Source organism: Venturia canescens, chromosome 5 (genome assembly GCF_019457755.1).
Source record: "Venturia canescens isolate UGA chromosome 5, ASM1945775v1, whole genome shotgun sequence".
In the NCBI taxonomy this organism is placed as follows: Eukaryota; Metazoa; Arthropoda; class Insecta; order Hymenoptera; family Ichneumonidae; genus Venturia; species Venturia canescens.
Genome location: NC_057425.1, coordinates 21,437,008 through 21,462,864, shown reverse-complemented (window position 1 = coordinate 21,462,864; position 25,857 = coordinate 21,437,008). Strand labels below are relative to the sequence as shown.

The 25,857-nt window shown below is 37.3% G+C and overlaps 1 protein-coding gene across 1 annotated transcript in view; it reads right to left on the bottom strand.

Annotated features, from left to right (window-relative positions):
- LOC122411264 (organic cation transporter protein-like) overlaps positions 1-25,857 on the bottom strand; it is a 522,699-nt gene that overhangs the window by 251,494 nt on the left and 245,348 nt on the right. The window lies entirely within an intron of this gene.

Sequence of the window (25,857 nt, the reverse complement as noted above, 5' to 3'; positions counted from 1 at the left end):
ATTATAACAAATAATACCCGAATAAAAGCATTAATTCAAGAGGCTGCGGTACGACTAGAGTTTGTAATGCATCCAAGCGATCACAAATTGAAAAATTGTAAAAAGAAAAGCATCCAACACTCTTGATTTACCAGGGAGCGTAAAAATTCAGGCTCAAGCGGTTAGGATTACAGGACATCGGTTGTCAATCATTAATGTTGCGAATTTCATTTTTTTTTGTTTTCTGAAAAATCTCATGCAAAGCGGAAAGGAAAGGAAATAGAATAAGCAGGGGACACGATAAATCATAAAGCGTTCTTTATTGTACAAACAAAAAAGAAAACAAATTTGAAAATTCAATCGAAATTTCATACAGATAAACGCTCCGTTTTTCCGGGTCTTTCGAGTCTTCTCTCGCCTGATTCGGTCAAATAACGCGGACAAACAAAAATTAAAATTAAAGACGCGTATCATTTTGTAAAAACACAGAATTATTGTTGAATAAATTCATTTCGTTATTTATCCATCTAATCCTCGTCTCTCGTCTCGTTCATACCTGCTCCTTTTAAAAAATAAGGTAGCTCGAACCGACGCTTGACGGCGTTCAGGCCAGGTTGGCAAGAGCGTTACATTACAACTGGCTCCCGACGTGGGGCAGGTATTGCAGACGAGCGTGAGATTTTGCTTTTTCCAAATTAAATGAAATTAATTAATTACGTCAAAATGGCGCGAGAAGACCGATAGAATCGAAACAGCGAGAGATTCCGGTTTCCAAAATCCAGAAGAACGAACGGCACAAAATGTCGATTTAACTACCTCAGTTCCTCCTCCAGGAGCAGGGAACATTTTCAATGAATCTCGCGGTAATTTTGGATTTGAACAACAAGAAAAATTCCACGAGGATAATAAGGATGAAAATGAAGAAATTAAAATGGAGTAATTTGAAACCCCTAAATGGAACAAAGGGAAAATTGAATTCGCGGAATTAAATCATGAATTATTGATGAGCCTAATCGAGGCAATGAAAGAAATGAAAACGCAGGTCCAGAGCATGGCCAACGAAATTGCTCGAAATAATCAGGCCATTAGCGACTTAAGGGCCGAATTTACAGAAAAATTCAAGACCTTACAAGCCACAATTGCTAGTGACGTCCATAAAATTTATGATCTGATCAAACGCCACGTAACGGGTTTATCAAGAATAGTGGAGGATAACGGGTCAAGAAGTGCCGTAATCGAGGTAAACGTGGCCTAAATGCAACTTGATGTCAGTGCAATCCAAAGAAGGGTGGATCAGCTTAAATCCAAGGACAAAATTCAGAGTCCAAACACAGAAAGCACTCGGATCGTCCCAAAGCCCACTAAAGAGGTTTCTGATGACGAATCCGAGAATGAGGAGGAAAAATATGAGCACGAAGAAAAAACAGACAGGATTCGGACGATGCTGCCCATGGACATGCATCCAAATAAAATTAAAATTAAACCTCCCACGTACGATGGATCGGAGAAGAAGAGACCGATGAAGTTTATAAAAGAGTTTCGGAGGTATTGTGAGGTAACTAACCCCACGATCACCGAAATGAAATACTTGCCTGGACAGTGTCTAGAGAAAGCCGCAAAGGAGTGGTGGGTTCTCATAGAGGACCGTGTCGAGGATTTTGAGGAAGTGGAGAAGAAATTCGTGGAGCGTTTCTGGAGCACCGATGTCCAGAAAAAAGTGAGGAAAGACCTTGAATTCGGACACTACTCCGACAAGGATAATAAAACATCTAAAGTGGAATACACGATCAACATTTTCGGGGCCGCGAAGGATCTCATCCCTCCTCCAAGCGATGATTGATTGAGTTTTTGGGAAAGATCGATCGGCATGGACCGATAAACTCGAAAAAAGAAAAAGAAGCCTCGCAAACGAATCAAAATCAGAACAAAAATGAGCAAAGGCCATTCCGTATGCCACAAAACAACTGGAATAACCAGGGTGGTTACCAAAACAATTTCAACCGTGGAAATACAAACTTTGAACCAAAATAACCGACCCAATGGAGGTTATAACAATAACAACGGCTGGAACGGTCAACAGAACCGCAATTACCAGCAGAACTATAATCAGAGGCCTAACAACAATAATTATCAACAGAATTACAATCAGCGGCCAAACAACGGATATCCTCAGCAAAATCGCAACAATGGAAATAATAATCAACAAAACGGATATAACCGACAAAATCAGAACCCAAATTAGAGACCGCAATAGAACAATGGAGGATACCGGCCGCCGAATAACCCTAATGATCATCGTCAAACTAACGGACGACAACAGCCAGAAATTCAAGCGATAGAGGTCCATCAAGAGCCTCAGCCATCAACTTCTCGGGCGGGAAACGAATAAACGTTGTACCCGTACTCAAAAATAATGAACAAGGAAGAATGAATAAAGGAAACGAACGAGGTACAACGGAAAAAAAAAGATTAAGAGGAAAAAGAAAGAATCTCAGGTCGGTTTATTGGAGGACCTCCACAAAATGAGAGATGTAAACAAACCGAAAAACAAAATTCAGGAAATTAAAGTGGCAATAAACACGATTTTCACGGACACGAGGGAATTTTTGATGGAAGAGGAAATCAATGAGGAAGCAGTGCCAATCATTGAGTGTCCAGAGATTTATGCTAAAATAGAGGGTATTCAGGTTACAGCGTTAGTAGATTCAGGGTCGAGAGTTGCCACGATTTCTGAGGAATTTTATTTGGAAAATAGGGAAATTTTTAAGGATTGTCCACTTTTGCCTGTCACGGGAGTGACGGTGAAAGGAGCGATAAAAGGGGAGCTAACGAAGGTGAAAAATCAAATAATGGCAATGAATAAAATTGGAAAAATGAAAACCTACATAAAATTTTTGATAGTGCCCGGCTTGATTAGGGATGTGTTGCTTGGTGTAGATTCTTTGCAACCTCTCAAAAGTTTAATTGACCTGGGAGCAATGTCTCTCCAGGTAAAATATAATGAAATTATTGATGTAGTGCCCACGATTGGGACTACAGAAAAACAGAATTTTTTGCGTGAAATTGTTTTTGAAGAGAAAGTTAAAGAAGTAGAAGAAGAAGAAGAGAATTTTAAGCCGGAGCAAATGTCACGTCCCGCGTGCCACGTTAATACGCGGGTCGTCACGACGGCCTCCTCCGACAACTCGCGACTTGGCAACGGAGCGTCCTTAGGTGACCTCTGTGCGGTGCCTCGTGTCGCCGCAGGCCGGATGTCTTCGGAATTCGCGCGGTCAGCATCGCCTGATCGCGAGCTCCGAGGGCCGTGTCCGCGTGGACGAGCGTAACACTGAGATGCTGAGAATCCCCGTCACGACGATCGCTCTCGAGCTATCGTCGCCGTGGCGAGGACTCTCATAAGTTAGTTTCGTTTGATCGCTTTAGACACTCGGTCGTCCCTCGGGATAACTCCGTAGGTTAGCAACTCGCGGCGGTTTAGTAAATCCTGAAAGATCGGTGAAACTGCATAGAGACCGTAAGCCTAACCTTCGATAACAAACGCGAAGTAAGCAACACACTGCCCCTTGCCTCACGGACGTTCTTTTGCCGAGTCTTGCAGACTTTTGCGTGCACCCTTTGTTAAGTTTATTCGTCAATTTGTTATTCTTCATAAAACCAAGTTATTGTGTGCGGAGCGGAACGGAAGAATTGTTCCCGTTCGTGTGATGTAAACCTTTTTGTATCTTTCCTTTTCGCATACTTTTCACATCTATTTCTGTTCTCGTCAAACCTTCTATTTCCATGTCAATAAATCTGATTTCCCGGTTAATCAAGAGACTCGGTAGAGTCTCGGGACAAGTACATTGACAGCCCTGGCGTCTGCTGGCCAGAGGCTCTCGCCGAGTATACTTTCTCTGAATAAAACGATTCGCCGTGGTGGGGGTAAAATTGGCTAGTGATTTTTTTGAATTACCGAAGTTATGAGTCATTTGAGGCTTTGAAAATTGAACTTTCAGCTAATTAAGAAATTCTCTTTCGATTGCGCCCAAAATCAATACGATCGGTGGCGTAATTGCTGAGAAAAAACTTTGCACGGTCTCAAGATTATGCAAAAGTTACTGACACATCACGAGTTCGACGTATACGTATACGCGTTTTGACGTAGTTAGTGGTAGTAGAGTTGTTGCCTCTACGCATTCTGATTGGCTCAACGATGTCGGCTCCTCCAGCTGCTAGGCCGACCGCGGGTGAGGCTCAAGTGTTAGAAGGCCTAAAATAGCGAACAGGCATTCTGTATATCTATAACCCATAAAAAAAACTTTAAACAAAATTTTTTTTTAATTGTAAAAAAAATTATTTCATAAAAAAAAATACAGAACAATTCGAAAAAAATTTTACAAATCTTGAAAAAACGTTATATTAAAAAAAAACTATTCTGCATCTATTTTTTAAAGTGTCAAAAGAATCAAATAAAAAGTAAAAAATAATAAACCGAAAAATCGGTCTTGAAATCATTTTGGAAACCGATGCCTCATTCTTCTTATTTGATTCGAACAGCTAAATCATTTGAAAAAAATTCCATGTAATTTACGTGCAACATTAAAATTTATTATATCAATTCGAGGCCAAGTATTTTCTAATGAATTGAAAAAAGTTACCATTTGAATTACGTGCAGCACTAAAATTTATGATATCAATCGGTGGACAAGTATTTTATTAGTAACACCAAATTTTGACATTATTGAATTGTTCTAAGAAGCTTTCAAATCCAAAAGAATCACATGCAAGCTAGTCATTTCTTACTCTATGGTGGCAGAGACTTATAAGAAAATCGATTCTTCTCAGACTTTCAGGATCCTCTGGTATTATTCACAAAATTCGACGTCGATTGGATCGATACAAATTATGTTTAAATATGTGTTAAAAGTACTTGTCCGGCCCATCACTTTCCGTTTAAATTGTTTCTCCAAATAAAAGTCAGGGCTTGTCTAGAACTGATCGAGCACAAATATTCATGCAGAGCGTATTTAGAGAGTTATCTTCAAGTAATATTCCCTTAATTGCACTAATTGAATAAGAATGGAAACGAATTGTCCTGTACTATACAAGGGATGTTATTGTGCATCGATAAATAAAAAACATTTTGCACATTAATTATGTTCAAGCTTCCAAAAATAACTCCCCAGTTGGTATTGGAATGACGGCAATTTTTACTTCTCACTTTTTCCAGCGAACGAATTTCATTCGGTATAACTAACCTATACTATTATTAAGAACATTAAACTAATAATAAATCGCATGTCAATAAATTTTTAACCGGATTCTGCCGTACAAATTCGTTTTTTTATGATTGATTTTTATTTGAATGAATAGTGATGGGCCGGACAAGTACTTTTAACTCATATTTAAACATAATTTGTATCGATCCAATCGACGTCGAATATTGTGAATAATATCAGAAGCTCCTGAAAGACTGAAAAGAATCGATATTCTGATAAGTCTTTGCCACCATAGAGTAAGAAATGACTAGCTTGCATGTGATTTTTTTGGATTTAAAAGCTTCTTAGAACAATTCCATAATGTTGAAATTTGGAGTTACTCATAAATTACTTGTCCTTCGATTGATATCATAAATTTTAGTGCTGCACGTAACTCAAGTGGTAACTTTTTCAATTCATTAGAAAATACTTGGCCTCGAATTGATATAATAAATTTTAATGCTGCACGTAAATTAGATGGAATTTTTTTCAATTGATTTAGCTGTTCGAATCAAATAAGAAGAATGAGGCATCGGTTTCCAAAATGATTTCAAGACCGATTTTTCGGTTTTTTATTTTTTACTTGTTATTTGATTCTTTTGACACTTTAAAAAATAGATACAGATTAGTTTTTTTTACAGATAATGTTTTTTCAAGATTTGTGAAAATTTTTTCGAATTGTTCTGTATTTTTTTTTATGAAATTATTTTTTTTACATTTAAAAAAAATTTTGTTTAAAGTTTTTTTTATGGGTGGAATTATCAGCAAACGAGCGACCATGAATGTACTTGTCCCAACCTTTTTTTTCCCTAGGGGAAGTTTATGGTTTGATATCACGTCTTTTTTCTCAAAAGATCCTTATTTATGTTCAGATGACTATAAGATTTTAGTTTAAATTTCTATGAATTGTTTATAATTTTCGGCGTATAACGTTGGTTTTCACGAAAAAAGACCTATTTTTCGTCGAAATTGTACTGAAAATATTTCAATAGAGGTTTATTCTTGGACTTTGGTGATTTTTCTCCTTGTCTTCTAATATGTTTCGTCCATTGGGAACTCAAGAGCATGGAGCAATGTTCTCGTCGAGTTGTTGTCAAACGCGCTTCACAACACTGGACGACATATCCTTCTACCGGTTTCCAAAATTCAAAAGTAATAGCAGTGATAGAATTTTCTTACTTTCATTTACTTCCCAGTTGAGTTAAAGTAGTGAAAAATACGTCCACTTTTATATTATATTAAAAAGTGGACAACCACGATAAAATACTCACAGCCTCGGAAGAGGTTGCAAGTAGCAAGAATGGAACAGAATCGAAGAAGTCTGAATCCCTCAAGACTCAGCTAAACGATCCGCAACGGCTTCCGCCAGTTAGGCAAACCATCGCAGGTAACAAAGAAGTTGACAATGAAAAAACTGAGTTATTCAAAGCAAAATTACGTGGCATCAATATCACGGGTGTATTAAAAAGTGAAAAAACCAAAAAAAAGCGTCGTTTAAATCCGTCGCCGAATATCATTGCTAGAAAAACTCGTAAACTATCGTTATCTAGTCAAAGTGATTATACGGACTCAGAATCTCAGAGCCACAGCTCCAAGATGCTAAACTCTGTGAGCATGGCAGGAGTTCAAAGCCAAAACTCTCCCGTCAGTAATATTAACGACGAAATTGAATCATCGAGCATGGAGAATTTAAATCTTCTGCAAGAAAATCTAGTTCTCCGGGAGCAAATAAGTGAGCTTCGAAAGAAGCTAAGCGGCAAAAATGCTCCTCCACGAGAGCGGCGAAGTAATAACAGCCCCGAACCGAATTTCGAGTCTGTCAACAAGTTCAGTTCGTTGACCTGTGAAGACGACAACCAGACCAGCCAAGTTCTTCATATAGATGAGGACAATATCTTGAGCCAGCTGAAAAAGAAAAATAGCTCTGAAGCAGAAAAAAAAACTATAAATATGCGAAATTCGAGCCGACTCACGAATGGCACAAAAACAGCGGATGCCCATCCAGCCGACAATATCATCGAGCACAACGTCACGACCTTCCGCAAGAAAGGCTTTAAACCACCGCCTATCTTCATCGCTACTCAAGAAACGAAGGACACAGTGAGACTGTGCGTCGAACACCTTCAGATCAAAGACTTCCATACGAAAAGTTTCAGATCAGGCGACCATGTACTTCACATACACAATCACGAAGATCACAAGATCGTGAAAAAAGCCCTAGAGGAAGCCAACACAAATTTCTACACTTATACACCGAAATCCGACAGATTGCAATCGTTTTTACTGAAAGGCATAAACAGTGGTTTCTCCGAGGACGAGGTCGAGGCCAAACTCAAAGAACTGACAATACCGGGACTGAAATTTCACCGAGTACAACGTTTTTCCACCGCCCACTCGCGCAAAAGTAATTTTAAATGACCAATATTTCTAGTGCAACTAACAGCAGACAGTGTCGCAACTAAATTGAATTCAATCAAATTTATCGCTTATCAAGCAGTGCGGTGGGAAAAGTTAAAAAAATCTGAATCAGTTCAGTGCATCCGATGTCAAAGAATGGGACATACCGCTTCTAATTGCAGAATGTCATATCGCTGCGTGAAGTGCAACGAAAATCACCTTCCCAGAGAATGTGTTATTTCGAAAGATGAACGAATAGAAAAGGACCATCTCTTCTGTGTAAATTGTAACAGCTATGGTCACCCAGCCTCGTACAGAGGCTGCCCTAAAATTGTACAATTTAAAAAGCAAATAAAGGATCGAATTCAACGTCAAAAAGAGTCCCGGACTGCGAAGTTACAATCTCTGAACCGATTCCGAATATCAATTTCGCAAACGCGGTCAGAGGAACGAGACTCGAACACTCGGAACGACTTACCAGAGAGCCACCAATCTACACGGCACAAACGACCAGACTGCAGATTCCAAGGAACCTTCAACACCCGGTCTCCACGACTCCAGCAGCCTCCATAGCGGAAGAAGTAAAAAAAGCAGTACTAGACTGTATAATGCAAGAAATAAGTATCATAAGAAAAGAAGTTGCGAATAATACTAGAATGATCCAATTAATTTATTCCTCGCTCGAAATAGATCCTCTTTCCAATGATAACTGAAGATTTGCAAAACTTCAAATTAATCTCCATCAATGTGAATTCGTTGATCCAAAACCAGAGGAGAGATAGTTTACTGCACTTAACCAAAAAGTATAAACCACATGTTGTTATGGTGAATGAAACCAAACTCAGTGAAAGATACAAATTAAGCTTCAAAGACTTTAATATAGTCAGAAACGATCGACCCGGGAATTCTCAAGGGGGTGGTACTGCAATCTTGATTCGTAAACCTTTCAAATTTGAAGTGATAGATTTACCACAATTGAAAAATTTTGTAACGCTTGAGCTCTCTATTGTCAAATTTCGTCTACCAAAAAATCAAAACTTATTTATCATTGCTGCTTATGCACCAGGAAACAATAAACGAAATTTCAGAGCAGGATGGAATCAGACATTTCAAATTCTCAAATTAAATGAGCTGCAAAATTTTTACATTTTGGCGGGTGACCTAAATGCAAAACACGCATGCTGGAAGAACAGATCAAATAACCCAAGAGGAGTGTTTTTGAATCAATGGCTAGATGAAAACAAAATAGAATTCAGAGCAAAGGTGTTTACCTCAGATTTACCATCTTACCCAAGTGGAAACTCTTTCCTTGATATCTGCATTGCCGACTGCCGAATAGATATTTCCACGGTTGGGCATGAAAATGATCTAATATCGATTCCTTATGACAGCGATCATAACGCAATCAATATTCCCGTCAAAAAAATTGATTAAAACTCTCTGGTTATGGAACACTCAATTCCAAAAGACCAACTGGTAATCCATAAAGCCGATTGGAATAAATTCAAAAACATTCTTGCCTCGGACTTGTCAACGAAGGTACCAAAGAACAAAAATCTAAGTAATTCACAAATAGATGATTACCTTGCGACTTTAACCGGAGAAATAACCAGAGCTCTGAATAGTTCAACGCCCAAACGTAGTTACTTTAATTCTACCGACGTTTATGATAACGAAAAAATATCGAAACTGCGAAAACAAAAAAGTAACATACTCACGCAAATCCATCGACTCAAAAGAACATTTGATCCACGTCACAATGAACTCATAGACGCACTCTCCGGAGCTTTAGTTCACGTCAGGTCGGAGCTGAAGCAAAATTTTGCGGTATCAGTTAACAACTTCTGGAAGAAAAAAATTAAAAATATATCAAGTAATGATCCGAAAAATATGTTCCCGAACCTAAATCAAATCTTCAGACAGAAAGAAAATTTATCGCTACCAACATTAGTAATACCACAAGATAAGGAAGTCATTCTTGCAGATGCTGCCGTCGATCTCCGAGGCCTGATTAAAGACCCAAACAATAATTATATGATAAACAAATCGGACGAAGAACTGAACGTATTAGGTGCTCATTTTGCCAAAGTGTACACTCAAAATCAAAACCTGGGTAGAATTGAACTGAGCAATATTGTGAACAACACAGTTAACGATCTGAAGCAAGAAATTGCAAGGGAATCGTTGCACAATCTTACGTTGACAGTCTTCTCCGACACGAATTTATCTGACAAGCCAATGATAGATGAATTTCAAGATTACTTTACGTCCTCTACAAAAATGTGCAGTATCTTAAAAAAAACAAATTCTAAAAAATCCTCGGGTATCGACGGCATACCTAATGTAGCTCTCAAAAATATACCTCTCAAAACCATCCGAAATTATTCGGCCTTATTCAACAACATGCTCAATAATAGCTACTTCCCGTCTGCATGGAAAGAGGCGAAGGTTATAGCTCTTAAAAAAAAAGACAAAGACGGCTCGAATCCGTCGAATTACAGGCCAATAAGTTTGCTTCCAAACATAAGTAAAATATTTGAAACGGTTTTGAATCAAAATATTGCGTTATTCTGCAGTAAAAACGATATTATACCCGATAGCCAATTTGGATTTCGCTTCAAACATTCGACCACCCACGCTATCAATAAACTTTCTTCAGACGTATGTTGGGCTTTAAACAATAAAGAGTGCGTAGGAGCATGTCTAATCGACTACGAGAAAGCGTTCGACACTGTCTGGACAGAGGGACTAATCAACAAATTAATAAAAAAAAGATTCCCTCGACATGTGATCAAAATGATTTGGAATATGATAACGGGGCGTAGCTATGCGGTAACAAATGGTGAAGGGCAAAAAAGCAAAATGTTCAAAGTTAAAAACGGACTTCAACAAGGGACCGTGAACTCACCGATTTTATTCAATATTTTCAATAGTGATGTACTACGTCTTTTCGGATTTAATGAGAGTCCAAATAAAAAAGCCATTGCTTTTGCAGATGATTTAATATTATATATCATCGACAAAAAGCCCTCTATAATAAATGAAAAACTCCAAGAAAGTTATGAGAAAATCAAATTTTATAGCCACTCCTGGAAGCTGAAAATCAATGCCAACAAATGCGAAACGATTTTATTCCGGCCGAGATTGTCTAAAGCAAATAGAGATGCCAAAAGACACTGGAAACATTTCAGAATAACCGACCGCGATAATGATCACATGCTAGAACATAAAGACACCGTTAAATATTTAGGCCTACATATAGACAAATTTCTTACGTTCACAAACCATGTCAACACTCAAATAAGAAAAGCAAAAAATGCATTTTTCGCGCTGAGTAGGTTATTCTACAACAACAATTTGGACTCCAGAGTCAAAATCTTGGCATACCAATCGTTAATAAGACCGATCATAACCTATGGTTCACCAATTTGGTATAATATAGGCGCTGCAACTATGGAAAAACTACGCGTCTTTGAAAGAAAATGCATCAGAACCTGTGTTAGGAAATACAGATCTGCAGAGACGAGTTTTATCTACTACATGAGTAACAAAACGCTGTATGATACTGCCAAAATTCCCCGAATCGATACGCATCTATTGAAACTATCAAGGGACCATTTTGCTAAGACCCGATTGATTCGTTCGAACGGCCTAATATTTAGCATAATATACCCAAATCCCATGTACATTGATAAAACACTAAAAACGGGATACATACCTCCAGAAGCGCTCCCTTATCTCGATGTACACGGCTATTTACAAGATGCGAACAATATTCCGATCATCTACCATGTACCCCGTAAAGCGGGTAACACAAAAATTTTGTACCCTCCAAATTCAAATGCTCAAGCGGAAAATGTCGTAACTAGGTACTCGACGTCGTTACCACAGAGAGATGTGAAAGATAAGCGAAGAAAAAACAAAAATCGATATTGGTGGTTGAATGTGTAGAAAAACTAGGTAATTCGAACCAAGTAGCCGAACCCGAAATGAGTTACTCGAGAAAAATGAAAAATACTTTATAAAGAAAATAAAAATCAAAAACATTTATAATATATATTAATAGCTAGGGGTTATAAATCTTTCTCTAGCGACGAATATGTAAAGACTACATAACATAAATATACTTAACTTTTATTTTAGTATTAGTTGTAGGATTAAGTGTAGTTTTAAGTATTTATGTGTCCCAAAAAAGAGCATGCAAAGTTATAGTGAGTAGTTTCCCCGCAGAGACCTTCTGCTCCTGAAGATTATGTATACGTTGTCATTACGCTCAAAGTCACTTGAGTGAAAGTTCGAAGGTGATAAAGAATCCTCTCACCAAATATTTCTGTTTACATTGTGACGATTTTATTTTACATTATCGTCACAAATGACATGTTCGTATGACGGAGAATTGTCGAGCCGGCATCCCGTCCTCCTCGCTCGTTGTCGCGGCCACGCACCGGCCACGTAGAACTTTTGTAAGATAGAAAATGGCAGGGAAAATAATAATTTATTACCACGCGGTTTATTTTAATTTTTCTTGGAAAGCAACATTGGAGAGAGAGGAGCCAGAGGGGAAGAACTCAACGTTGTTACTTCGGAATATTTCAATTATTGGAGCATTAACATCGATTTTCCCGCCCGAGATCACTCCCGTCGGATAGTCCGAGTGAAGCCAGAGGGGAGGGCAGAGAAACGAGGCTCTAAACGTCGGCGTACTTCGAGCGGGGCTCGTACGCGAAGTCCCGGACAGCGTGGACACTCACACCAGCATAATACCTGCGTCGAATATTCTCGAGATTTCGAGAAAAGAATCGAAGCGAAGATTTCAGGGGAGTCCCGTTAAGAGGGGCGTTTGACCTTTTTTGTTGAAATTGAATCTCATTCGCGATACCCGAGTCACAAATCTAAAGAAGTTATTCTCTCTCTTCCCGTTACGTAAATTGATAGTCATCGCATGTTCGGGCTAGGGGTTATTATCATCGAAATAATATCATCAAACAGTTTATCCCGAGAAATTTGGGGCCCCGTCTAACGCCCGACTAGAAAGATTGATGTGTCGCACCTGATGTAGGGCGAGAAAAGATCGAAGCAAGAGGGGAGAGGGAGGAGTGACACCGCGTAACGAGTATCGATCGCTTTCGGCAGAATTTCGTAGGATATCGAGCGAGCAGGACGTGTGATCCCGAGAGTGTAATACCGTGAGTCTTACCCCTTTTCATTGTTCGTTTGGTTCAGTGAGCTCTCGTAAATATTAGTCCCGAATATTGTCTGTTTGACAGAAACCATAGTTATTGTTAACGGGAAGAATTATTTTGTGACGGATCCCGTCTATTTGATTTTGGCTCGACAAATTGTGGCCACGGCGACGATTTCGCCGCGCTGATATAGAAGCTTTAGTTTGCTTAATTTTAAAAAATGTTTAACTGTGAAAAAATATGAGATCTATTGTAACATATACAGTGAATGAATTACGTTTCCTGTAGGAATTCTGAATTTTGGAAATAAAAAAAAATGAGATCATTTTCTAACGTAGCCAAGTACAGTGAATGAATTAAGGTTCTTGTGGAATTCATTCGTGTACACTTTTAGCCCTAATCCCTCACTTATTCATAAAAATTTTCCAGCAAACGTCACAGAGCAACAAAGGTTTCTCGAATGATTCTGCAATTATTAAGAGATTATCATCTGTTTTTATGCTAGCACGGGTTATAAACTTAAAACAGTTTACGCGTACAAGTGCATGCATTGTATCTATACGATGAACTGCACAAATTCATTTTCAACATTACACACAAGCTTGGCGTGCATGGTTTTCAATCGGAAGCTCGGGAAGAGACAATTGTTTAAATTTACTATGAAAACAATAATTAATTAGAATTGTATGAACGAGTGTGAAAAAAACCGATCCCCCAATAAAATAAGAGGGGCCCTGTTATATAATGATTTGGTAAACAATACAGATGGGTGAAATTTGTGGATAAAATTGAACAATTAAACGAACGGATAAAGAAATGAAATCAATCAATCCCTTTATATGCCTTTATCTTGTACGGATAGATACGGCCATTCTTTCATGCCCATACGCATTTTAATTTATCGACGCGTCACTTTCACTCGTTTGTCCGGGCACTCTTTTTTTTACCAAATGGGCAGATGATTGGATGAATTACACAAGTATTGAAATGGATGAACAAAGAAGTAAGCTGTGTAAACATTGATTTGAGAAAAGAAAACGCGTTGAATACGAAACTTTTGGAGTAATGAATTTATCAGTCAAACTGGTCAAGAATAGATATTTTTCTTTGTGTACACAGCGCGAGATCTTACGTCGAACTACTCAATAAAATAGTTGGATGGAAAAGGGATGGCAAATTAAAAAACAATTACATGAGAGGATCATCAAGTTTTCTTCAAATATATGGACGGATGAGGCATTCCTTCGCCGAGCTTCCGATTGAAAACCATGCACGCCAAGCTTGTGTGTAATGTTGAAAATGAATTTGTGCAGTTCATCGTATAGATACAATGCATGCACTTGTACGCGTAAACTGTTTTAAGTTTATAACCCGTGCTAGCATAAAAACAGATGATAATCTCTTAATAATTGCAGAATCATTCGAGAAACCTTTGTTGCTCTGTGACGTTTGCTGGAAAATTTTTATGAATAAGTGAGGGATTAGGGCTAAAAGTGTACACGAATGAATTCCACAAGAACCTTAATTCATTCACTGTACTTGGCTACGTTAGAAAATGATCTCATTTTTTTTTATTTCCAAAATTCAGAATTCCTACAGGAAACGTAATTCATTCACTGTATATGTTACAATAGATCTCATATTTTTTCACAGTTAAACATTTTTTAAAATTTATTTATTGACAATGCGAATATAGAAAATCATTTAAAACGACGGTCACGACCTTTTAATACTTGGCGTGCCTTTTTTACTTTTTGAAGTTTTAATATTTACTGATTTCACTTCTTTTTGCGAGACGTGACAACTATATAGGAATCGTCTTTCATTCACTATATTTGTCAACTTCAGAAAACGATCTCATTTTTTTTTCTATTTTGAAGTTTTTTATTGATAATACAAATATAGAAAATTATTGGAAACTACGGTCGCGACCTTTTAATAATTGGCGTTCTTTTTTTACTTTGTCAATTATTTTTTTTCTAATTTAGCTTATTTTTTAGAGGCGTGACAATATTTACTTAAGAAAAAAAATACATTCATCGTCTTCGACGAAAATTTTTAAAACGATTTGTTTCAAGTTGAGTGCTTTTCTCTATGTGCCAAAAGCAATCGACACAGCCAATTTTTCTATATAGACGGACGAAAACTGTGCGGTTATGTTCATGTGAGTTGAAACCTTTTACAAGCAATAATGGTGACGATTTTGATTATCCATTCAGCAAATCGAATTTTCCAATGAAAGATTGGGAAATTCCTATGCAATGGGATGATATTTTCATTTCCTATTCCTTTTTTTGAAAAGTTCCACTTGTTTACTTGGAAAAATGATTTTTGAAACTATCTTCATCTCATTCATGGATTCCATGCTGACATGGATACTGTCAATGGTTTGCAATGTCCAAGGAGATGTTTCCATGGTATTCAATGTCTAAGACCACAGCTTTATGGTTATTGGTGTCCAGTGATATTTTTTTAATGGTCTTCTGTAACGTCTGAACCTGCCTCGTCAATGCAAACTATTAAATCGCAGATCTAGATATCGATAACTATGAGGAAATGTATCGTAAACCATTGCACCGTTTACCTAAATATCGGGAAATATAAAATTGGCGAATATATATTGAAAAATACGAAGGCATCCACCTAGACATCGAAAACCCTATAGTCGCCAAACTAGACATCGTAAACTATAGAGCCGACGACCTAGATATCGAAAAGCTTAGAAAAACTCACCACACTATCGGAAACTATGGAGCCATTGACTTTCATATCGGGAACCATTGACAAATTCACCTTAACATCGGAAACTATGGAGCTATCGACCGGGATAGTGAAAACTATGAAGTCGTCAACCTAGTCCACGAAAACAATGGGAAAACATACCTGGACATTGAAAACTACGGAGCCGTTGATCTAGACCTCGAAAAGCATGAAGAAACATACCAAGGCGACGAAAGCCATGGAGAAATATACCTAGCCATCGAAAACCATGGAGCTGTCGATGTAGACATCGAAAACAATGGAACCGTCGACCTAGACCATGAAAACCATGGAGAACCATAACCAAACATCGAAAACTATGGAATTGTTGACCTAGCATCAAAAGCCATGACGGAATATACCTGGACCACGAAAACCATGAAGGAACATACGTAGACATTTAAAACTATGAAGAAATATACCTGGACATCCAAAACCATGGAGGAATATACCTAGACATTGAAAAATATATAGACACATACCTAGACATCGAAAAGTATGGAGTCATCGACCTAGATCACGGAAATGATGAAGAAATATACCTAGAAAACAAAAACTATGGAAACTCAGACCTAGCCATCGAAAACTGTGGAACCATCAATTTAGACCACGAAAACCATGGAGAAACATACCCAGACATCGAAAAACATGGAGGAATATACCTGAACCACGAAAACCATGATGAAACATGCCTAGACATTGAAAACCATGGAGGAATATACCTGGACCACGAAAACCACGTAGGAACATATCCAGACATCGAAAACCATGAAGGCATATACTTAGACATCAAAACCCATGGAAGAATTATCCTAGACCACGAAAACCATGAGGAAACATGCCTAGACATTGAAAACCATGGAGGAATATACCTAGACATCGAAACCCATGGAGGAATTATCCTCGACCACGAAAACCCGAGAGAAACATACCTGAACATCGAAAACTGTGGAGCCGTCGACCTCAACTGCGAAAACCATGAAGAAACATACCCAGACCACGAAAACCATGAAGAAACATATCCATACATTGAAAACCATGGAGAAATATACCTGGACCACGAAAACCATGTAGGAACATATCCAGACATCGAAAACCATGAAGGAATATACCTAGACATCAAAACCCATGGAGGAATTATCCTAGACCACGAAAACCATGGAGAAGCATACTTGGGCATCGAAAACTGTGGAGCCGTCGACCTCGACCCCGAAAACCATGATAAAACATGCCTAGACATTGAAAACCATGGAGGAATATACCTAGACATCAAAACCCATGGAGGAATTATCCTCGACCACGAAAACCCGAGAGAAACATACCTGAACATCGAAAACTGTGGAGCCGTCGACCTCGACTGCGAAAATCATGAAGAAACATACCCAGACCACGAAAACCATGGAGAAACAAATCCAGCCATCGAAAACCATGGAGGAATATACCTGAACCACGAAAACCATGATGAAACATGCCTAAACATTGAAAACCATGGAGGAATATACCTGGACGACGAAAAACATGGAGGAATATGCCTGGACCACGAAAACCATGTAGGAACATATCCAGACATCGAAAACCATGAAGGAATATACCTAGACATCAAAACCCATGGAGGAATTATCCTAGACCACGAAAACCATGAAGAAACATGCCTAGACATTGAAAACCATGGAGGAATTATCCGAGACCACGAAAACCATGGAGAAACATACCTGGACATCGAAACCTGTGGAGCCGTCAACCTCGATCGCGAAAACCATGGAGGAATATATCTGGACATAAAAAACTATGGGGTCGTCCACCTAGAAATCGAAATTCGCGATAGAATGTACCTAAACCTAGTCCTCCAAAACCCATGATCTATCGCCCTAGACATCCTCGAAAAATCCAGCGGCGTCGACCAGAATTTTATATTTTTTTATTTTTATTATTTATTATTTAATGTTATTCGTATTATTCAATTTTTTTGTTTTCTTATATTATTATCATTTTATCAAGAGACTCGGTAGAGTCTCGGGACAAGTACATTGACAGCCCTGTCGTCTGCTGGCCCGAGGCTCTCGCCGAGACTATACTTTCTCTGAATAAAATGATTCGCGGTGGTGGGGGTAAAATTGGCATGTGATTTTCTTTAATTGGGAAGCCTATGAGTTATGTACGACTTTGTAAATTGAACTTTCAGCTAATTGAGAAATTCTCTATCGAATGAGCCCAAAATCAGCATTATTGGTGGCGTAATTGCTGAGAAAAAACTTTGCACGGGCTCAAGATTATGCAAAAGTTACGAACACATTCAAAAATTTATGTGTCTGTATATTATAGTATAACACCATCAAAGGCACTTTGATGCTATCGAGTTTCTGATTGGTTGGATCTGACGACATCCATTTTTAGACGTTGTGATTGGTTGTTGAAATTAGTTGTTGATGATTGGAAATCTGACGTCAACTTCATAACGTAGCACACGACGCAGCACAGCTGGTAACAGCAGTCATAAATTCGATCGATATACATATATATATACAAACCGTGTGTCAGTTTTTGATCGCATGAACAGAGTTTCGACATTACGAAGTGCGTGCGGGATAAATAAAAAAATAATTTTCGTCATCTAAAGAAGTGCATATAACTATTTATTTTGTTAAAATTTATGATATATTAAATCGGTATCAAAGCGGCCGCGTAAATGTAGTCTGTGATGTGTGTGTGAAAAAGAATATAAAAAATGCGCGATGCATATGTCAATGAAACTTTTCAAGATTTCATTATTTCGTTCGATTGGAAATAAGTGTTGACTGAAATAATCCTTCAATTAAACCAGATTACAAAATATTGTCCAGTGCGAATATATCGTCACTGGCGTGGTTATATATCATGTGGAAATAGGTTATACATACGAATAAATAGAACAAAAACACACGGAACTGTTAGAATGATATTAGAAACTTTACTTGAATAAATGTTTTCTAATTTATTTCTTGTGTCAACATTATATATAAACATTCCCATATTTTGTTTGATATTCAGTTTGGCTCTGCCCTCTCCGATCCTTGTTTTCACCCCATCAGTTTGCAGAGGATCGATACATATTATTAATTCGTTCCCTAATATGTGTCCTATGATTTTCTACTCCTTCTTCATGATGATAGTGGTAACATGATTCGAGAGGTTTCTAACCATAATCTTGAATTGCACATTTTGTAAATCAGATTTTCAAAAAAATTTCTGGTCTTGGTATACTGGGTAGTTATTCTTTTCCCATTAGGTCTGTCGAGTGATAAATTTGGAAACTAACTACAAATATGGAATTATTATAAAAAAAATTCATTCCGATAAGTCTACAGTTGCTCAGTTTTGGATGTGATCAAATATAATGCCTACCAACATTCCCAGAAACTTACAGAATTTCTGAATGCAATGTGCGCTATGTCATTTTAATGGGACATCATGACTTTTGACAACTTTTCATTATAATGCTGTAGATTCAGATCATTGAAATACAGCGAAAATCTGCAAACTATACAATTTATATACTGTGCCATTCATTTTACATTTGGACTCTAACCGTAACATATATATGAAGTAAAAAATTGATTATAAAAGTCTTCAGTTGCTCATTTATGGATAGATTTGAAATTGCTGTCTTCGAAGCTCATTGCGCAGATACATTGAACCGCAGCAGATACCTGCGAACTCTGAAATTTCTATGGATAGATATATATGCTACGGATCACCCCTTATCTTTGATTATGGTAATATGTAATGGAACTTGGTTGGGTAAGTTTTTAAGTGTTCCTTTTCAAATAGTATTGAAGTTTGTATGACTGATATACAGCGAATACTTCCAAACTTTGATATTTCTGTGTTGCAGCATGTGTGCCAATCATTCAAATCATTTACTCCAACCGTATCAGGTAATCTAGAAAATTCATCCCAAAAGTCTTCAGCTTTACTAATTAACTTAATTTTCCTTTTTCTAAATTCTATGCTGAATTTCTGAATTTCTAAATTTATTTCTAAATTATCCTGAAATTAAATTGTTTACCTCCACAACCAATGCAGGTACCTTAAACGTCTTTGAATTCCGTTGCTCTGTTGAATTAAGTACGCTCAGTTTTTTTTGCTTCTTGGAGTTCTAACATAATAAATGTTTCCAGGTGCCTTTTTTCGGCAACTATCAAACTGTAGATAATTGGATCGCAGCGGCCACTTGCAAACTTTGGAAATATATTTCGTCGGGGGTACGTTTTGGAAGACACGAAAATGTCTAGATTCAGAATGCAAAAGCGACATTTAAAAATGGCCAATTCTGTTGGATTTGTTGAGTCTTGAATTTGATCTATCTTTCCTCTTTTCCTTTCTTTTTTCTAACGTTATAAGCTGAAAATCACATCTCGGGCCGCAACACGCATTGCTCCATGCTCTTGAGTTATCAATGGACAAAACATATTAGAAGACAAGGAGAAAAATCACCAAAGTCCAAGAACAAACCTCTATCGAAATAGTTCCAATACAATTTTGACGAAAAATAGGTCTGTTTTCGTGGAAACCAAAGTTACAAGCCGAAAAACATATCTCGGTCTCCAACCTGCTTTCCACCGTGCTCTTGGGTTCCTAATTGACAAAACATATTAGAGTTAAAGGAAAAAGATTGCCAAAGTCCAAGAACAGACCTGTGAAGAAATATTTGCAGTATATTTTTGACGAAAAATAGGTCTTTTTTTTGTGGAAACTAACGATATAAGCCGAAAATCATATCGCAGCCTCCAATCCGCTTTCGACCGTGCTCTTTGATTCCTAATTGATAAAACACATTAGAGTACATGGAAAAAAATCCTCAAAGTCCAAGGACAGACCTGTGACGAAATATTTTCAGTACTATTTTGACGAAAAATAGGTCTTTTTTCGTGAAAACCAACGTTATAAGCCGAAAATCATAAATAATTCGTAGAAATTTAAACTAAAATCCTATAGTCAACTGAACATAAATAAGGAACTTTAGAGAAAAAATACGTGATATCAAACCATAAACTTCCCCTAGGAAAAAAAAGGTTGGGACAAGTACATTGATGGTCCCTCGTTTGCTAATAAATCCATCCATAAAAAAACTTTAAAAAAAATTTTCTTTAAAAATTGTCAAAAAAATTATTTTATAAAAAAAAATACAGTACAATTCGAAAAAAAATTCACAAATCTAGAAAAAACATTATGTTTAAAAAAAAAATATTCTGTATCTATTTTTTAAAGTTCAAAAAAATCAAATAACAAGTAAAAAATAAAAAACCGAAAAATCGCGTTTGAAATCATTATGCAAACCGATGCCTCATCCTTCTTATTTGATTCGAACAGCTAAATCAATTAAAAAAAATTCCATCTAAGTTTACGTGCAGCATTAAAATTTATTATATCAATTCGAGGCCAAGTATTTTCTAATGAATTGAAAAAAGTTACCACTTGAATTACGTGCAGCATTAAAATTTATGATATTAATCGGTGGACAAGTATTTTATTAGTAACTCCAAATTTTGACATTATTAAATTCTTCTAAGATGCTTTTAAATCCAAAAAAATTACATGAAAGCTAGTCATATGTTACTCAGGTATTATTCACAAAATTCGACGTCGATTGGATCGATACAAATTATGTTTTAATATGTGTTTAAAGTACTTGTCCGGCCCATCACTTTCCGTTTAAATTGTTCATCCCAATAATAATCAGTGCTTGTCTAGAACTAATGGATCACAAGTATCCATGCAGAGGGAATTGAGAGAATTATCTTCACGTAATTGCACTAATTTAATAAAAAAAGCAAAGAAATTGTTCCGCAATATACAAGGGATATTATTGTCCATTGATAAATGAAAATAATTGTACATAATATAAATTCGAAAAAAATTTCACAAATCTTGAAAAAGCATTATCTTTAAAAAAAACTAAACTGTATTTATTTTTAAAAGTGTTAAAAGAATCAAATAACAAGTAAAAAATAAAAACCGAAAAATCGCGCTTGAAATCATTTTGGAAACCGATGCCTCATTCTTCTTATTTGATTCGAAGGGCTAAATCAACTAAAAAAAATTCCATCTAATTTACGTGCAGCATTAAAATTTATTATATCAATTCGAGGCCAAGTATTTTCTAATAAATTGAAAAAAGTTACCATTTGAGTTACGTGCAGCATTAAAATTTATGATATCAATCGAAGGACAAGTAATTTATGAGTAACTCCAAATTTCAACATTATGGAACTGTTTTAAGAAGCTTTTAAATCCAAAAAAATCACATGCAAGCTAGTCATTTCTTACTGTATGATGGCAGAGACAATCGATTTTTTTCAGACTTTCAGGAGCTACTGATATTATTCACAATATTCGACGTCGATTGGATCGATAGAAATTATGTTTAAATATGAGTTAAAAGTACTTGTCCGGCCCATCACTTTTCATTTAAATCAAATAAAAATCAATCATAAAAAAACGAAACTGTACGGGAGAATCCGGTTAAAAATTTATTGAAATGCGATTTAGGTTAGTTATGCCGAATGAAATTCGTTCGCTGGAAGAAGTGGGAAGTAAACACTGCCGTCATAGCAATACAAACTGGGGAGTTATTTTGGAACCTTTAACATATTTAATGTGCAAAATGTTTTTTATTTATCGATGCACAATAACGTCCTTTGTATATTACAGGACAATTTGTTTCCATTCTTATTAAATTAGTGAATTAAGAGAAAATTACTTGAAGATAACTCTCTAAATTCCCTCTGCATGAATATTTGTGCTCCAACAGTTCTAAAAAAGCCCTGATTTTTATTTAAATATAATAAGTTTAATGGAAAGTGATGGGCCGGACAAGTACTTTAAACACATATTAAAACATAATTTGTATCGATCCAATCGACGTCGAATTTTGTGAATTATTATATATTGTATAATATAATATATATATTATATTATATATTAATTATAATAAAATATTTATTATAATAATATTTTATTATTAATTAATATTAATAAATAAAATATATATTATATAATTATATACATATTTTATGCGCAAACCAGGAGCTGGTATTGCCCCCGCTGTGCGCCCATTCTCTGTCTCTCTCGCTCGGCGACGCAGAAGGAGAGGGGGTAGCCGCGTTCAGCGCAGTGCGTGACGTAGAGTGTGACAAAAGTAAGAAATCGTGCAAAGGACGTAAGTCCAAATGTAAACAAGCGTAACTTACGCCCCTCTGTCTCTAAGAAAATGAAAATCCCGAAATGATGGATTTTAAATCACTAACGTTACATATCTCAGGATCTACTGGACGGATTTACTTGCAACAAAGACCAATGGAAAGAGAAAAATCGAAAAAAAATCGTCACAAATTTTCAAGTTCTTTTATGAAATGGTTTATTTGTGAGAACCATTTGAAAATTCTGTGACGTCATAAAACCGGCATATTCGCGTATATAAGAGTAGCGGCAGGGCTCGCGCTGGCTTTTCTTTTGCGCTGCAGTTTTTCCTTTTAATACTTGGCGTCGAGCCGCTACCGCGTCTCTTGATTTTTCCGGTGCCTGCGTTCCATTATCGCGAAGTGGGTTTCCTTTCACATTGATTCATTGCGTAAAAGAAAACGGTTAATTCGCGTGGCCGCATACGAAAATTCTCACGAGTCGTGTCGTCAACATTTCGGAAGTAACCGTGGGGAAAAGGTCGGGAACCTTGGTGCGAGAGTGTGTGAGAAAGTACGAGTGGATCGGGAGCGCGTACGCGTGCGACGGGAGAACAGCCCGGCCAAGTAACCGAATAACGGGGGCTTGGTGATTTTTCTGATATCCCGAGTTCCTTTAACAACGAAATTTCCAACAATAGTAAATTTTCTGACCGCGAGTAGACCCGCGACAGAAAGGACGGGCTCGATAGAATTTTGTGATGTGTGTAGTTTTCCCGATCAGAGAGTGAGAGTGAGTGTGAGTTCGTGACTTTTTCCCCTCGTGTTTCGCGATCCTCCCGTACACTGAAAAATTAGAATAATTCTCCGCCGCGGTAAATGTAATCTCGTAAGGAATAAATCTCAACTGAATATTGGAATGACTTTCAATTTATCCACCCCTTCCCGCTGAACTACGCTGGTAAATCATCTTTCTCTCTTTTTGGTCGAGTCGCTTTGCGACTGGCGCCCAAGAAATTATTTTTCGGAAAATTAAATCGACGAAATAGAGAGAGAGAGATTTTGTGACATCAAGTACCAAGTGAAGAAAATTTCGGCCACAACATACATAGCGAAATAATGTCGAAGACTGCGAGTGCCTAAGAAATTGGCCATTTTGTCTCACCGCATAATTGTTAATCCTAGTCAGACTGTTTACTGACTCCTACTTATGTCAAAAAATTGTATCCTCGGTCTCCTGGCTTGAATAAACAGATTTAAAAAAAAAAAAAAAAAGCATGGAGCAATGCGTGTTGCGGGCCGAGACATGATTTTCGGCTGATAACGTTAGGAAAAAGAAAGGAAAAGAGGAAAGATAGATCAAATTCAAGACACAACAAATCCAACAGAATTGGCCCTTTTTAAATGTTGCTTTTGCATTCTGAATCTAGACATTTTCGTATCATTCAAAACGTGTCCCCGATGAAATATATTTCCAAAGTTTGCAAGTGGCCGCTGAGATCCAATTATCTACAGTTTGATAGTTGCTGAAAAAAGGCACCCGGAAACATTTAGTATGTCAGAACTCAAAGAAGCAAAAAAAACTGAGCGTACTTAATTCAACAGAGTGTTGTGCCCGTACATCGCACTCCTAAAATAAAGAGTATATAAATTAAGCGTTCTCAGCATAAATGCACCGACGGCGAAATATCGACGTTCCCGAACGAGCGCATCGACCCTCGATGTCATCACCGAAACTTCGAGAAAGAATATCACGCCATATTGTCGCGAGAGGGGGAAAAACCCCCAAGTCTATAAATTTACCAACTAACCAAAATTCGACAGTCTTTGACGAGAATTGTAACGATCGGTCTCGAGGCAATAAAACCTCGAATTTGTAACTTCTTAAATAAACTTATTGTTAACTTGTTGTAAAAGTATCGAGTTGGAGTTCAGCTCTTTTGGCCTAAATCCCTTAAATACTCGTCCTTGATAACTCGTCCCTTCGCGACGGTCTTCGCGGACACAACATTGGTGGCAGCGGTGGGATAGCCACTACTCGAGAAACCCGACACGTCTACGATAGTCAAACGGAAGGAATTCAAATTGCTGAGGAGGACCGATAATTCTAGAAAAGTCGATATATCGAACGGACGTTCGATCACCGATCATCGCATCCAAGGCAGACCGATCTACGTCAAGATTCAACCCAAAATACGACTGGAACCAGAGCGGAAGAAATTCAACACGACAACGAATCTGAACATCATGCTAGCGATCATCTTACTGTAAGTGACGGAACATTATTAAATAACATTGTAATCCGCCAAAGCCAGATCGTATATAAAAATTTATATGTCAGACGACGAGTACGCTGAACGTCTCAAATTACCGGGCGTAAGCACTATTTCGCGTTCGCTCAATTCATTTTTCGACGATAAACTCGACTACAATCGCGAAAGAAAAAACGAAATCACCTCGCAAAGTAGAAGGCGATGAAGTAGCGCCCAATCTTTAAATCGATCTCCGACATCGGAAGACGATTATTTAGACGCGGAAAATACGCCGGAAAATTCGGTAGTAGAAACAACAAATCCTTTAGTATCAACAATGGTTGAAACAGTAAATTTAGACACAACGGGAGATAATCAGAATTCCGGAAATCCCGGAAATAGTCGAAATAATAATCCCGGAAATCCTGGAAATAATGGCGAAAATAATAGACGAAATAATTCTCAAAATTCTCCGCCAAATCACTCGCGAACTAACAGACTTCGAGGCTCAATGTCTCTTAAAGAAGCGCGTAGTTTAATTCCTCGATTCGATGGTTCAAAACCAGAAGAAGCGCGAGAACTTGTAGATTCTTTTGCTCACGTCAACAAACATATTTTAGAGGAGGACCAAGAGATTCTCCTGGAATCAGTGTTAACAACGAAACTAACCGGTAGAGCCCGAGCAGAAGTAAGATATAAAAATATTCCAAATTTCGAAACATTTAAATCCGTTATGTTAGAAATATTCTGCGGTACGAGAACCGTAGGAGCCCTTCAAACAGAGCTGTATTCTTGTCGACAGAAATTTAACGAATCAGTAAAAGAATTCGGAAGAAGAGTAGAAGACACAATGATGGAATTAATTGATGCAAGTATAAAAAAGCACTCGACA